At 41.1% G+C, this 15,237-nt stretch overlaps 1 long non-coding RNA gene across 1 annotated transcript in view; it reads right to left on the bottom strand.

Annotated features, from left to right (window-relative positions):
* The window catches only part of LOC127009762 (uncharacterized), a 43,660-nt gene that overhangs the window by 5,173 nt on the left and 23,250 nt on the right, over positions 1–15,237 (bottom strand). The window contains exon 3 of the long non-coding RNA XR_007762254.1: positions 9,730–9,826. This is a non-coding gene — a long non-coding RNA (uncharacterized LOC127009762). The remainder of the gene's footprint in view (positions 1–9,729; positions 9,827–15,237) is intronic.

The raw sequence follows: 15,237 nt of genomic DNA, 5'->3' as shown, positions 1-15,237 counted from the left end.
TCCGGGCAGCATACATGAACGATCGAGTGGCTGGGCCGGCTTAGGACTGATGGCATCTTTGCATGTCAGGCCGTCACGACATGAGCCCGTAATGTGGAGGGACAAAAATAAAACTGCAGGGACCGTGGACGCATAATAAAGACGCCATATCCGCTTCTTCTATTTCTCTCGACGCAGGATAATGATATAATTCTCTCTCTCTCTCTCTCTCTCTCTCTCTCTCTCTCTCTCTCTGGGGGCTTTGGTGGCGCGGAAACTTCAATTCTCTCATAGAATAATATAATTGTAGCGACGAGGAACACGACGCAAGTGAATAAAATAATAATAATTGCATTAGTGTTGTGGCGTTTTAATGAAGGAAATGGATGGATTACAAGACTTTATTATAGCTTGGTCAGGTGCAAGTTGCGGCTGGTTCTGCTTTCCCCATTGCGTTTAATTAAGATATTGCTGTACTATACGCTCCTCGAGGCAAGAGTAGGCTACACGTCATCGAAGAGGTTGGTATGACTGAACGTATGAACTTTAGAAACGCCGTCACCGAGGAAAAATATATATCAGGAAATTGAAAAAAAAAAAAAAATCTAATCACCAATGCAAATAATCTGACTTCGTTCTGATGACATTTCAGGAGAGAATCAATAACCACAAACTAACAATAATAACTACACTGCCATAAATAGACTTCAATATTTTTTTTTTGGGGGGGGGGGCAAACGACGTCGTAAGAAAGTGGAACAAAGCCGGTCGATATAGTAATTCACTCAGGGACACACTCCAGCACCTCCTCCTCCGGCAACATATGTTATCCGCTCCGGCACTGACGCATCTCTCTGGTGCTTGTTTTGACGGCGCTTATTTTTGACCGGGTTTAAGGTTGGCGTCTGATTACCTTCACCGTGACTGCATTCTTACGGCTCAAGGTTCGACAATCAGGTATGGACGATAGGGTCTGTGCAGTATATTAAACTGTGTAAATTAAAATGACTCCCTATCTCTCTCTCTCTCTCTCTCTCTCTCTCTCTCTCTCTCTCTCTCTCTCTCTCTCTCCCCTTCCCTACATGTCCGTCACTGTCCCCTGACCCTCGCCGTCACTCAGTATGCTAATCCTCAGAATGGCTCCCTCACTCGACGTGTCAATCAAACCGAGGCTGTTTTCTCCCCTTGATCGATAATGAGCCGGAGACGTGTGAGGAGGAGGAGGAGGACGAGGGAAAAGGAAGACGAAAGGGAGGAGGACGAGGAGGAAAAGGAGGAGAACGAGGAGGAACAGGGGAAGTAGACAGACAGCTCGGCAGAATAAAGAAGCATGTATGAAAAATGATCTAAACACTAATATATATTGATACGCATACATAATCAGGTAAATAAAAAACCACAGATAAAGAAACACGAATCAACAGTACACACATGCACACGCACACGCAGGCAGCCTTCATGTAAGAGCAAATCCTTCCAGTGTATCTTCACACTCCAGCACAAACGGACCTCACCAGCCAGCGAGCCAGCCAGCCATGCATACGGTAATTGTTCCTTGTTTAACCGTGCCTCTGTCAGCACACCGGAGTAACGAGGCTAAATACACACACACACACACACACACACACACACACACACACACACACACACAGGCCTGTAATCTTGGGAGGATGGAAGAGGTAACAGGATTACAGTGGCCAGGGCAAGGAATGGAATAGAGAGAATTGATAGAGATCTGTTTGTACCGGACAGGAGAATGGCGAGGGGACATAATTTTATATATGTGAGCTACAGGGAAAGAGAAGTTAGAAGTAGAGTAGTGCATATTAAATGGAAAGCTAACATTATACGGATACAGAATAGAAATACAAAAAAGGATGTAAGATCATTTAGACTTTCAAATAGAGTAGTGCTGTGCAAATAGAATAACGTAAGACTAATTAGACACACACACACACACACACACACACACACACACACATTTCTGCGCCACTGTTAACCTGGAGTTCCCTCACTGAAATCTCAATGTCATTTCCTCTTCCTTGTCTATTTCTGGCGTCTCCCGGCAGCGTCATTTCCCATTCACACCTCCCGCCATCCCTGTAACCCGCTACCACCTCCTCCTTCACCTCCAACACCTCGATCCATTTCCTTTTCCTCCTATACCTCCAGCCCATCTCCCTCCATCACTCCTTTACACATCCTCGCCTTATTTCCTGCATCTCCGCTCTCCCCTGCCTCTACATCTCTGTCTTCTGATTTTCCATGGTCCTTTATTCTCCTCCATCACATCCGCTCACCCTCTCTCCTACATTCTTCGTTATTCCCATTCAATCCATTCTTACTGTCTCCCTCATGACCTTCGTACTCTATAATTCCTCCTCCTCCTCCTCCTCCTCCTCTTAAGACGAGGCGAGAGAATAATACATACTGGTTGTGGTATTCGCGACTGTCTCTAAAATAATACGCGGCTGTAAAGGTAAGGTAAAGTTAGTGGCATACGCTATATCTGCGCGTGGCCTCGGTGCTCATCTCCGTCGCATTAGCCCTTGAGCCTGTGGCGATAAGGACCCATTACTCCGGGACACAGGGCCAGTGTGACATTCGGGTTACCACAGTTTACCTTTCCCAAAGGGAGAATGAGCAGCTGGGTGAGCTCCACACCAACTACCTGAATGAATTGCACGCGAAGCCATATCTAACCTGAATACATACAAACTAAAAAGTTAAAAGCAATATCGGTAACACATGAAAGCGGAATTCTAACACCGGACAGGAGACACATGGTCAAACTCCTGAACAGAAATTTAGCGTCTGTATTCACGGTCGAGAACAGTGAAAGTCTGTTCCACCGAGCAGAATCAAACCCTTGGAAATTGGCTATTTTGATGAACGAGATGTGCAACAGTTCCTAAATAGACTTGATACAAACAAATTAGCCGGATCAGACGCCTTATCACTCAGGCTGCTAAAAGAACTCAAGCGGTAAATACTCCAGCCACTTACCGGTAATTATAACCGATGGATACAACAACAACAAAATTCCCGAAGACTGGAAGCAAGCGAACGTAACCCCAACCTTCCAAAGTGAGAAAAGAGCATGGCATTAAACAATAGGTCTGAAATCTTGATGTCAGTGGCGGGTAAGATCTTCCAGAAGATCAGAGACAAACTTATCAATTTCTAGAAGATAACATCATAATTTCCAATATCTAGCACGATTTCAGAAATAAGCGGTCCTGTTTAACCAATTTACTGAAATTCTTCCAAGGTATATATGAAAACTGGAGGTATCATATCCCCAGTGACATTATTTATCGACAGTCTAGATTCAAGATTTTCAGAAAGGCTTTTACAAGGTACTATTCGAACTACTCTTCAAGAAACCTAATCAGCAGGATGAGGAGACAATCTGACCCCGTGGATAAGAAATTGGCTTCCTGGGAGAAAACAGCAAGTTTTACTCAACGGGCAGAAATCCGAGTGAGTCCCGGCCACAAGTAGTACTACAGGAGTCAGTACTGAGTCCCATACTCTTTATTACATATCAACAACCTAGAATTCAAGATAAAATCTACCCTTTCTAAATTTGCCGATGAAACACAAGTGGGTGGAAAGGCCCTCTCGGCTACGGACTGCAAATCATCCAGAAAGACCTCGACCGGATTATTCATTGATCTGAAAAGTGACAAATGCCTTTCAACCATGACAAGTACAAGGTCATATCCTAAGGGGCTCAGAAATATTAACCATTAATTCAAAATGCATAAGGAGCCACTACAAGTCGTACAGAAGTAAACAGATCTCGGAGTCACTATAAGCAGTGACTTGAAACGCAAAAAGGCACAGTAAGTTTGCCTACAAAAAAGCTAATACTATGCTCAGGTTCACGGCAATAAACTTCGAATGTACGACGCCGGAAGTAATGTTGTCCTTGTATTACTCACTCATATGGAATACGCAATGCAGTTCTGAAAGACATTGAGTTCCTTGAGGGTAGTGCGATGAGCTACGAAAATCATACCATCATGGAAAACTCAACCTTATGGAGAACGACTGAAGCGACTCAACTCCTTTAGGTTGGGAAAGAGGCGGCTGCTGTGGGATTTGATAAACGTCTTTGCGCTTCAAATTAACCCGAAGACTAAAAGAAAAGTCAAATAATTCAAGCGAAGCGGTGCAGTGAAGATGTTGGCAGGAGTTATTTATCGAACAGAGTCATTCGCCTTAATATATAAGTAGTTAATGCGAAAACAATCAACTAGAATAGCACTGATCGTCAATTTATTGTGTCAGGGATGAAATGAATGTACCCGCGCGTACGTACAAGTTGCATTCCGCAGGTCACTCGAGTGGTTGAAGAATTGATTAAGTAACTATAAAGCAGGGAGCCTCGTAATGAGCTTGACTGGCTTTCTGCTGCCTGCTCCTCCGTGTTTTTCTCCTCCTCGTCCACTTCCGGCTTCTCTAATCCTCCTTTTTCTCCTCTTCCGACTTTACTTCTAATCCTTCTTCTCCTTCTCTTTCTTCATCGTCCACCTCCTAAGGAGGAGGTGTAATAATATATGCGAAAAATAATTTAGAAGTCGTTCAGCTAAACATAGCCGAAACAGAGGCTTATGATTCATTGTATGTACAAGCAACGATCAATAATGAAAAGTATGTTCTGGGCGTAATTTACCGACCTCCTAAATCAAATGAAGACATTGATGGAAATCTCTACGCAGAGATAAATAGAGTTATCAGAAATAAAAATGCAATAATATGCGGTGACTTCAATAACCCCTCCGTTAACTGGAATGCACTTTCTGGCGACAGAAAAGGCGAGAGATTAATTAACTTTGCACAAAATTCATTTCTTAATCAAACTGTTACCATGCCGACACGCGGAAATAATATTCTTGATTTAATCTTCGCGACCGATAGTCATCTCATAACTGCCTGTGAGGTAGGCGAGCCATTTGTAAGCAGCGACCACAACATAATAAGATGTACTTTGAATATTGAAACAAAAGCACGAGCAAACTCACTCTTAATACCTAATTATAGTAAAGCAAATTTTATGGACCTAAAAAGAGAACTGGCTTCAGTAAATTGGAATCATTTGCTCAACAACGTTCAAGAAATCTTTAATCGTTTTACTGCACAAATCACAGCGAGTGCAAATAAATTCATTCCACTCAAGCTACGAATGATTTATAATAAAAAACCGTTGTGGATGAGTAATTACCTACAAAAAATCATCGTCGAAAAAAGAAAAATGTACAAAAAATATAAGCTCTCACATAATTCACAGGATCATACTAATTACATCAATGTTAAGAGAGAGTGCGAAAGGAAAATCAGAAAACAGAAACGCGATTATGAGATGAAAATATCACTCGATGCTAAGAAAAATCCCAGGTTATTTTTCAGTTACATAAGAAACAAAATAGCTGTTAAAAATAATATCGGCCCACTACTATCAAGTGGCAATACGATTAGTGATGCTAAAGTCATGGCGTCGGTCCTAAATTCAACCTTTAGTAGCGTATTTACAAAAGAGAACATGACATCGATTCCAGCCCCGAATAATTTTTTTCAAGGCCCCGAAGAACATAAGCTTGCATTGACCAAGATTGATATCAGCAAAGTGCGTGCGTACCTGCAGAAAATAGATCCAAATAAATCTCCGGGCCCCGACAATTTATCTCCTCGCGTGTTAAGAGAATGTAGTCAACAGCTAGAATTACCCATAACATTAATATTCAACAAGTCATTAGCACAGGCCAGTGTGCCTCTCGAGTGCATAAAGGCCAATATTACCCCGATCTTTAAAAAAAGGAGACAAAAAACAAGCCAGTAATTATCGTCCTATCAGCCTTACGTCTGTCCTAATTAAACTATTCGAAAAAATAATCAGGGATAAAATGATCACTTTCCTTGAAACAAATGAATTGATAACTGATAGTCAGCATGGATTTCTTACCAACCTATTAACCTTTTTCAACGATGTTTATACATGTTGGGACGCCCGAAGCCCATATGACGTAATTTACCTAGATTTCCAGGAAGCGTTTGATAAAGTTCCTCACGTTAGGCTTATTTCAAAATTGCGTTCCCACGGTATTAACGACCATCTATGTGCGTGGATTCATGACTGGCTCACCGACAGAGAACAACGTGTAGTTCTTAATGGTGAAGCATCGGATTGGCAACCCGTCAACAGTGGCTTTCCCCAATGTTCGGTCCTGGGGCCAACACCATTCATAATTTACGTGAACGACTTAGAAACTGATATCCTATCAAAAGTAGCCAAATTCGTCGACGACACCAAATTAGGAGGTACGGTAACGAACAGTCAAAGTTGTGAGAACATTCAATTAGACTCAATAAGACTTGCCGACTGGAGCGAAAAATGGCAAATGAGTTTTAACGTAGATAAATGTCAAGTAATGCACATAGGTGAAAAAAATCCTAACTTTAAATATCAGATTCAAGGACATGAGCTCAGCGAAGTAAAACAATAAGAAGATCTTGGTGTCATTATCAGTAACATTCTTAAAATGAGTGATCGATGTTCTGCAGCGAGTAAAAAAGCCAATATGATGTTGGGATTAATCTCAAGAAACTTTGATTATAAATCACCCGAACTTATGAAGAGATTATATTTAGCATTTGTAAGACCACACCTAGAATACGCCGTTCAGTCCTGGTCACCGAACTATATCAAAGATCAAGTTTTGCTAGAAAAGATACAGCGACGAGCAACCAAACAAATTCCAGCGCTCCGAAACTTGCCATATGACGAGCGTTTAAAGCGTTTAGATATGTTTTCCCTAAAAAAGCGAAGGATAAGAGGGGACTTAATTGAAGTGTTCAAAATCTTTAATGGTGTCTGTTCTTCCTATGTATATTCCTATGTATTCCTCCTCCTTCTCCTCCTCCTTCTCCTTCGCTCTTCTTTCTGTATGGCATCTTCACTTTCATTATTACCACCGTTCCTCTTTTTACCACCTGCTTCATCTTCATCTCTCGCCGAAATTGTTTTCTTTTCTTAACCTTTATTTGAATTCATCTCTCCTCGATCATCACTACCTTCCTATTTCCTTTAGTTCTTCTCCTACACTCCATCTCATCCGCTACATACTTATCAACCAGTTCGATTTCTTGTTTATCTTTTTTTTACTCTATTTCCTATTCCTTTTTATCTAGTTCATCCTTGCATGGCTTTGGAGGCTAGCGTTCATAATTCCCATGAGTGGTTCGAGTTGTTTGCTGGAATGCAGAGTGTTGGTTGGCTCGTTGAAGTGTGTGTGTGTGTGTGTGTGTGTGTGTGTGTGTGTGTGTGTGTGTGTGTGTCTCTGTGTGTGTGTGTTTTACATTTCGGCCTATGGCGCCGGTAGGGATTCTGGACGGGGCATGATAATTGGCCCCAGCTCGTTGTGGCGCAGGCAAGCGTTTATAGTGGCGCTATCTTGCTCGGCTCATGCTGCCCCCCAGAACTCCTCTTTGACCCTCTCTTTTAGAGAGAGAATCTAGAGTTCGGGCTGATAGGTGGTCTTTAGGACAGCATGTGGGAAGTTTGAGGCCACTCGGTGGTAACTGAAAAATCCTTAGCTTGTGGCGGCGGGCGGGACGTGGACCCGCGTCTTTCTGGACGTGGCAACAGCACGCTAACCACTGTGAGTGTGCGTATTTCACCACGGTCTAATCACGAGTTGGACTCGCAATAACCAGCAAGTACCTTCTCGATTACAGCAAGGCTCATTAGTCGATCTCTGGGTACTGGCAGGACCTTGCACACCAAACACCCCATCCCCCTTGCTCAAGGGGGTATAGTTATAACTTCTAGTCAGCGGAAAAAAACCCGGCCTGAGCGGGGCTCGAACCTCTGCTTGCCACGCCGCGAAGCCTGGCAGCGCAGCGCTTTAACCAACTGTGGTATCGGATTGGTGCACTGAGCTATCGTGTGTGTGTGTGTGTGTGTGTGTGTGTGTGTGTGTGTGTGTTGCTTGCTTGCTTGCTTGCTTGCTTGTCATGAGGAGCAAAGTCATGGATATGTACACATGCAGTCTTTAATCTAAATTTCTGTTTTCTCTTTGTTCTCTCTCTCTCTCTCTCTCTCTCTCTCTCTCTCTCTCTCTCTCTCTCTCTCTCTCTCTCTCTCTCTCTCTCTCTCTCTCTCTCTCTCTCTCTCTCTCTCTCTCTCTCTCTCTCTCTCTCTCTCTCTCTCTCTCTCTCTCTCTCTCTCTCTCTCTCTCTTGCATTCTTGTTTATTTATCTTTCAAAATGGTTCTTCGTGATATTATCCTTTTTCTAACACTATTTTTTTATTTCCCCTCTTTTCATGATTCTCTCCTTTTTCTTCTTCTTATCTTCCTCTTCTTTCTCTTCTTCTTCTTCTTCTTCTTCTTCTTCTTCTTCTTCTTTTTCTTGCTTTTCTTTTTACTCTTCAGTTTCAACCCTTCTTTATCTCCTTCCTTTCCTTCTCATTTTCAGCCTCTCTTTTCTCAACTGCCATCCTAAAATTATCCTCTTTTTTTTCCTTTCTTTTAATACTCATTCATCTTCTTTCTCTCCTCCTTCTCCTCCTCCTCCTCCTCCTCCTCCTCCTCCTCCTCCTCTTCCTCCTCCTCCTCCTCCTCCTGACCTTTGACCTTAGGCGTATTTGGCCCCTTAAGGTCAAAGGGAATCTGTGTTTACTTGGCCCGAGTCTCTCTCTCTCTCTCTCTCTCTCTCTCTCTCTCTCTCTCTCTCTCTCTCTCTCTCTCTCTCTCTCTCTCTCTCTCTCTCTCTCTCTCTCTCTCTCTCTCTCTCTCTCTCTCACACACACACACACACACACACACACACACACACAATTCCTTCACGTTCACTCATAATCCCATCGCATCCATCAACATCATCGCTCACACAATCTTTCTGACCCCTCCTCCTCCTCCTCCTCCTCCTCCTCTTCCTCCTCCTCCTCTTCATGACGGCCACCAGCACCGCCGTCACATTCTTCACATGGCATTCTAGTTTTTCATCTCTTCCTTGTTACCGATATCAATTCCTCGTAATTTCCTGGAATCACTTCGTTCGGCCTTTGAATCGAGCAGTTTCAAAACTTACTGGTGACGGTGCCGGCAGGAAAATGGGAGTGGAGGAGAAGATGGGTTACGGTAGGATGGAAAGGAGGGATAAGGGGATAAAGGAGGGAAAGCTAAAAAGAAGAGAGAAAGAAGAAAGGAAGGAATGAAGGAAACCAGGGAAAAAGACGAGAAAGTAAGGAAGGAAGGAAGGTCGGAAGGAAGGAAGGAAGGAAGGAAATAAGGAAGGAAACCGTGCGAGAAGGCGAGGAAGGAAGAAAGGAAGGAGGGAAAGAAACAGGATGAAGGCGAGGAAGATAGAAGGAAGGAAGGAAGGAAAAGAAGAGAGAAGGAAGGAAAAAGAAAAGAAATTAAAGGTTGAAGAATGAAGGAAGAAAAAGAAAAAACAAGGAAGTTATGAAGAGAGGAAGAAAGGAGATAAAGAAAGAAAGAATGACTGAATGAGAGCAAGAAGAAATGGAGACAATAGGAAAGAGAAGGAAGGGCGGAAGAAAGGAATGAATGTGAAAAAAGCAAGGACGGAAACAAAAACAAAAAAGAAAGGAAGCAAAGGAAAAATATGAATAAACTAAAGGTAGGAATGGACGTAAAGGCAAAAAGAAGCGAAAATACATAATAATTTTGAGGTAGGGGGTGTCAATATTCCCCTTCTGCACTAAACCCTAACCACCTTCACCTTATCTCGCCTTTCCCCTCTCAGTCAAGTCTCCATCCCCTCTTCCCTCGTTCTTTCCCTCCAGCCGTCCTGATTCCGCCCCTCGTGTCCACCGGAGCTGTAAATGAAAAAATGGTACATGATGGATGGCACCGGACAGCTGTGATGACCGTCTCGTTAGTGTGTGTGTGTGTGTGTGTGTGTGTGTGTGTGTGTAAGACTGTAACCGTGAATCTATCAGGAAGAGAGAGAGAGAGAGAGAGAGAGAGAGAGAGAGAGAGAGAGAGAGAGAGAGAGAGAGAGAGAGAGAGAGAGAGAGAGAGAGAGAGAGAGAGAGAGAGAGAGAGAGAGAGAGAGAGAGAGAGAGAGAGAGAGAGAGAGAGGAGAGAGAGAGAGAGAGAGAGAGAGAGAGAGAGAGAGAGAGAGAGAGAGAGAGAGAGAGAGAGAGAGAGAGAGAGAGAGAGAATCTATCAAGTCCCCTGTCACATCCCCCAATCTTGTTATCTATCAGTTCTCATTTATCAATCGGCCGCGACAAAACATTCACGACCATAAAATTTCGATTATGAAAACTCATGACACGCGGCTCTGGGCTCGGAAAAAGTAGGGGAAAATCATATATATCAAACCTACTGACCTCAGTTTTCGACGGAATAGTAATTAATGAACATTGTTTATGATGCATTTTCAGAGGGTGTTTGATTAAGTTCCACACTATAAATTACCTTCGAAAAATGAAACAAATAGGTATCGAGGGAAATCTTTACAAATGGGTCGTACATTGCCTGAGCAAAAAATCAGTGACTGGTGATTGCTGGAGTGGTTTCAGAATGGGTGCCAGCTACTGGTACTGCCCCTCTAACTCTGTTCTCGGAACTATTCTATTCATTATTTACATCACTGACATCAACGTTGGACTCCATAACTTCATCACGAAATCTGAATACGACTCGACAATTGGCAACTCAGCACTCTGAAACCAGGACGAAGGCAGCAAAAAAAATATTGATGTATAATTTCAGCATCGTCTCCTAAAGCGATGTTCTTTAACGTACACATTTGGCAGACTCCTCAAATAGTAATTAAAAATGGAACGTTCGATTATGAAACGAAACGTACTCTGTAAACACTCTAAAGCAATCGCGTAATGCCTTAAATCTCGCAACACCTTAAATCTCGTAATACCTTAAATTTTCCCTGCATTGCACTGAACCAGCGAAAAGAACGAACAGAACGTTGTGCTTGAATAAAAGTAACATATCGTTTAAGAAAACGGTGTAGTACTGCCTTTAAACAATAGCTAATCCGACTTTTAAAGAGCCCGAACCTTTAAAGCGCGCGATACAGTGTTTGTTTTCCGACCAAAGGGAACGCATTACAAAATAAGGTGCTCAACTTCGGCTTCTACGATGATACCTAGCGAAACGCTACGAGAAGAGACTACAGGCCTTAGTATGTTCGCTCTTGAGAAACACCAAATCCGAGGGAAATCGATCTATAGTATATAAAAATGTTCAACGTTTCATGGATTTGGATGAAATCAATGGTTTACATAAACGATTATACGCTAAGAACGAAAATGGTTGCGCTAAACTTGAGTGTATAAATATAAATTCAGACTCCACAAAATCATTTTTCACCATTTGCTAAGGCAAAAAGGCAGCGTCTCAGTAGCCGTTTTGGCAGACAGAAACTAGTCTGGACCATAGGAAGGGTGTGGTCTCTCTCTCCTCTTGCCAGTGAGCGAGCTTTCTTAGGTTATTTTATGGTGTTCCTACAATGCGCATTATATAATTATCGTTTATTCGTATTGACTCCTGCATTGAAAGATTTTTATTACCTTGCTTTTATATTATAGTAAGTAAAGTGTTGACAGTTGTAAAGAGCGCCTCCTGACACTCTTTTTAATGGCTTTAGAAATCCTCACTAAATGATAACTTTTCGTCTTTGCCCAATTTATTATTGAAATGGTCCCCAGCATAGCATAAATTCCAATCTTCGAGAAGCTGGCCAAATGATAATCGTCTCTCTTCTGTTAATTTATATCCAATATCCTTCCTGCCCGTTCAGCCGCCCCCTGGATCGATGTCTAATGTTCTCCAGCGTATACAGTTAACTGTCCGGTCCATAAGATTATTTTTTGTCACTCATTTTGATTACCTTGCTCATTAACAAGATTCCTGATTGCATTTCGCGTAATGATCATTATGTTCCTCTTTCAAAATAATGATTCTAATTTACGAGTGTCTCTGTCAATAGATAAACGATAAATTCATTCCAAAACACTGATTGTTAGAAGAAAAAAACGCTAAGTCACGGAATAATGAGAAGAAAATTTCGGCCTCAAATTGAAGATTTAGTGCATTAACAAAAACACAATTGCTACAACTACATATATAAAATAGTTAAGGAGTTAGATAGGGCTTATATATATATATATATATATATATATATATATATATATATATATATATATATATATATATATATATATATATATATATATATAGATATAGATATAGATATAGATATAGATATAGATATATATATATATAGCATTTTTTTGCCAGCCTTTTGAAGTCATGATAGCTTTGGGAAGTACAAGCACATCTTGATGAGATCCACTCACTTACTCCAAGGAAGTAACGAGTTGTCTGAAGGACGGAGAGGTTACCAGTGTGGGCGACTGACTGTGTTCCAGGCGGCGAAACCTACAGTTTAAAGAATCTGCTAGAAAAACAACACTCTTTGGAACACTTGCATTCTTAGCAAACAGTAATCACACCATTACACCTGAGCCTCAATTCGTTGTGGCGGTGGAGGGAGCGTCGGTGTGTATGTATGCAGCACCTGAAATGAGAGGTCTTGAGTGCGAGCGGTATTTATGCAGCAGATGAAAGCTTCTCAGAATTGGTTCGTGCTTTTCGGAAAAGTTTTACTTCCTTAGAGAACACAAAATAGCTGTCCTGTCAACAGGGAAGAGTAATTATAATGTAAATGAAGGAACACTACTCCTATTGGAGCACCAACGATTCGTACTGCTACTAGTTTTGTTGTTGTTGTTGTTGTTGTTATTGTTGTTGTTGTCGTCATTTTCGTCGTCTTTGTTGTTGCTATTACTGCTGCTGCTGCTCCTGTTGGTAGTTCTAGTTATCTACTACTACTACTACTGCTGTTACTGTTGCTGCCGCTACTACTACTACTACTACTACTACTACTACTACTATTACTACTATCATTTCCACTACTACAACTATGACTACTGCCTGGTTTTTTTTTCTAGTAGTATATTAGAAGAGCGCAAAACACCAACAACAATAACAACTACAACTTCAGCTGATGATGATGTTGATAATAATAGTAAAAATAACATAATTATAATAATAATAACAATAATAATAATAATAATAATAATAATGATAATAATAATAATAATAATAATAATAATAATAATAATAATAATAATAATAATAATAATAATAATAATAATAATAATAATAATAATAATAATAATAATAATAATAATAATAATAATAATAATAATAATAATAATAATAATAATAATAATAATAATAATAATAATAATAATAATAATAATAATAATAATAATAATAATAATAATAATAATAATAATAATAATAATAATATTTGCTTTATATCTGAAAAAAATATTTCTTTTCCTATTCTTCCACACTCATCCACAGAGTCTCACGTTTCAGTGATTTTCTCGGGTCTTTCCGGTTATACGAACTATCGACTTTTTTTTTTTTTTTTTGCATTTTTCCAATGTATTTTTTTACGTAGAATCCGAAAATAACATTGGTTTTTTGGAGAAATGGATAGATAAAAAGTTATTCAACTTTAAAGTTATTTATTTCCTATGCATTACTGAAGAAATGCAAACTTTTATTTTTCCTTTCTTTTATCAAATGTAAGACATACCTGGAAAGGATAGGTTAGGTTAGGTTAGGTTAGTTTAGGTTAGGTTAGGTTAGGTTAGGTTAGGTTAGGTTAGGTTAGGTTAGGTTTTGAGGGTTAGTTAGTTGTTTTTAGGTTAGTAGGTTAGCTTTTCGGTTTAGTCAGTTAGATTTTGAGCATTTCTTCAGTATTACATCTTTTTACCTATTGGTTTTCGATAGTTCGTATAACCGGAAAGATCCATTTTCTCTACTCGCATGATAAGTGCGCCTTTTAGTCTCAGCACCAGCTATACTTGAGGTCTTCCGCTTAGTTAATGATGTGATGCTTGCATTATTTCTTAAGGTTTTACGTTCATTCTTATCACGTGGCAGAGGCTTCGTTTACAAGTGAGGTTTTTTTTTATGAATTGTTGCCTATGATTAATTTTCTATAAAGTTGAATTTTAGATGAACCAATTTCAACTTTTTACTTCCATGGCCACCGTCGTTTGAAAGTGGGGCAGAAACCATGACTACTTTTATTTTCCGTTTCCTTTTCAAGCGTTGTGTTAGTGGTGTTTCGCTGTACGAATTCCATGAAGATAAATTACATTACCTTCAATATGCATATGAAAACAGAATCGTACCCCTCGTTTCTCCGCATGATCATGGCCTTGTATGCACGATGATTGCGTCCCCGTGTGCCTGGAGCGTCGCCTGGCCTTCATTTGGATTCAGGCGCCTTGGCAGCACCGCAGGAAGGCAATCAGCCAGGAAGGTCCTATTAGTGCAACACACGTAATTATGGACGTGACCACAGACAAGGCCGCCAGGGATTGTGGTGGATCATGACCTGAAGGACACACACACACACACACACACACACACACACACACACACACACACACACTCTCTCTCTCTCTCTCTCTCTCTCTCTCTCTCTCTCTCTCTCTCTCTCTCTCTCTCTCTCTCTCTCTCTCTCTCTCTCTCTCTCTCTCTCTCTCTCTCTCTCTCTCTCTCTCTCTCTCTCTCTCGCTTGATTACACTTGCCTTTGATTACCTTTACCTTGTTTGCATTTATTTACAGTGAAAGGTTACACCACCAGGCATGGACAATAGGGCGTGTGTGATCTGCATTTACATGAAAATCTATGTAAATTCTCTCTCTCTCTCTCTCTCTCTCTCTCTCTCTCTCTCTCTCTCTCTCTCTCTCTCTCTCTCTCTCTCTCTCTCTCTCTCTCTCTCTCTCTCTCTCTCTCTCTCTCTCTCTCTCTCTCTCTCTCTCTCTCTCTCTGTGTGTGTGTGTGTGTGTGTGTGTGTGTGTGTGAGTGGTGGGGTGGAGGGGGTGGGTGCGTTGCTCTATCTCTCTTAGTTTCTTTTTTTCTTGGGGATACAGAAAAATCAATACGTAGAGAGAGGACAGAAAAAAAAAATACTGAAAAAATGCAGAAAAATGAAGAAAAAGTATATTGTTTTTAAAGAAGAGGTGCAAATAGTTGGTTCCACGTGTCCCCAGCACTGACCCGCCACCCGCCACCCGCTAGCACTGGGTGGCCATCTGCTGCTGGGCGAGGGTGCTCCAGAGCGAGACAGGGCCCAGATGCTCAAACATTTCGGGGCTTACACATTC

The sequence above is a fragment of the Eriocheir sinensis genome, chromosome 41 (genome assembly GCF_024679095.1).
Source record: "Eriocheir sinensis breed Jianghai 21 chromosome 41, ASM2467909v1, whole genome shotgun sequence".
Classification (NCBI taxonomy): Eukaryota; Metazoa; Arthropoda; class Malacostraca; order Decapoda; family Varunidae; genus Eriocheir; species Eriocheir sinensis.
Note: the sequence above shows the minus strand (reverse complement) of the source record. Positions and strands in the feature narration are given on the sequence as shown.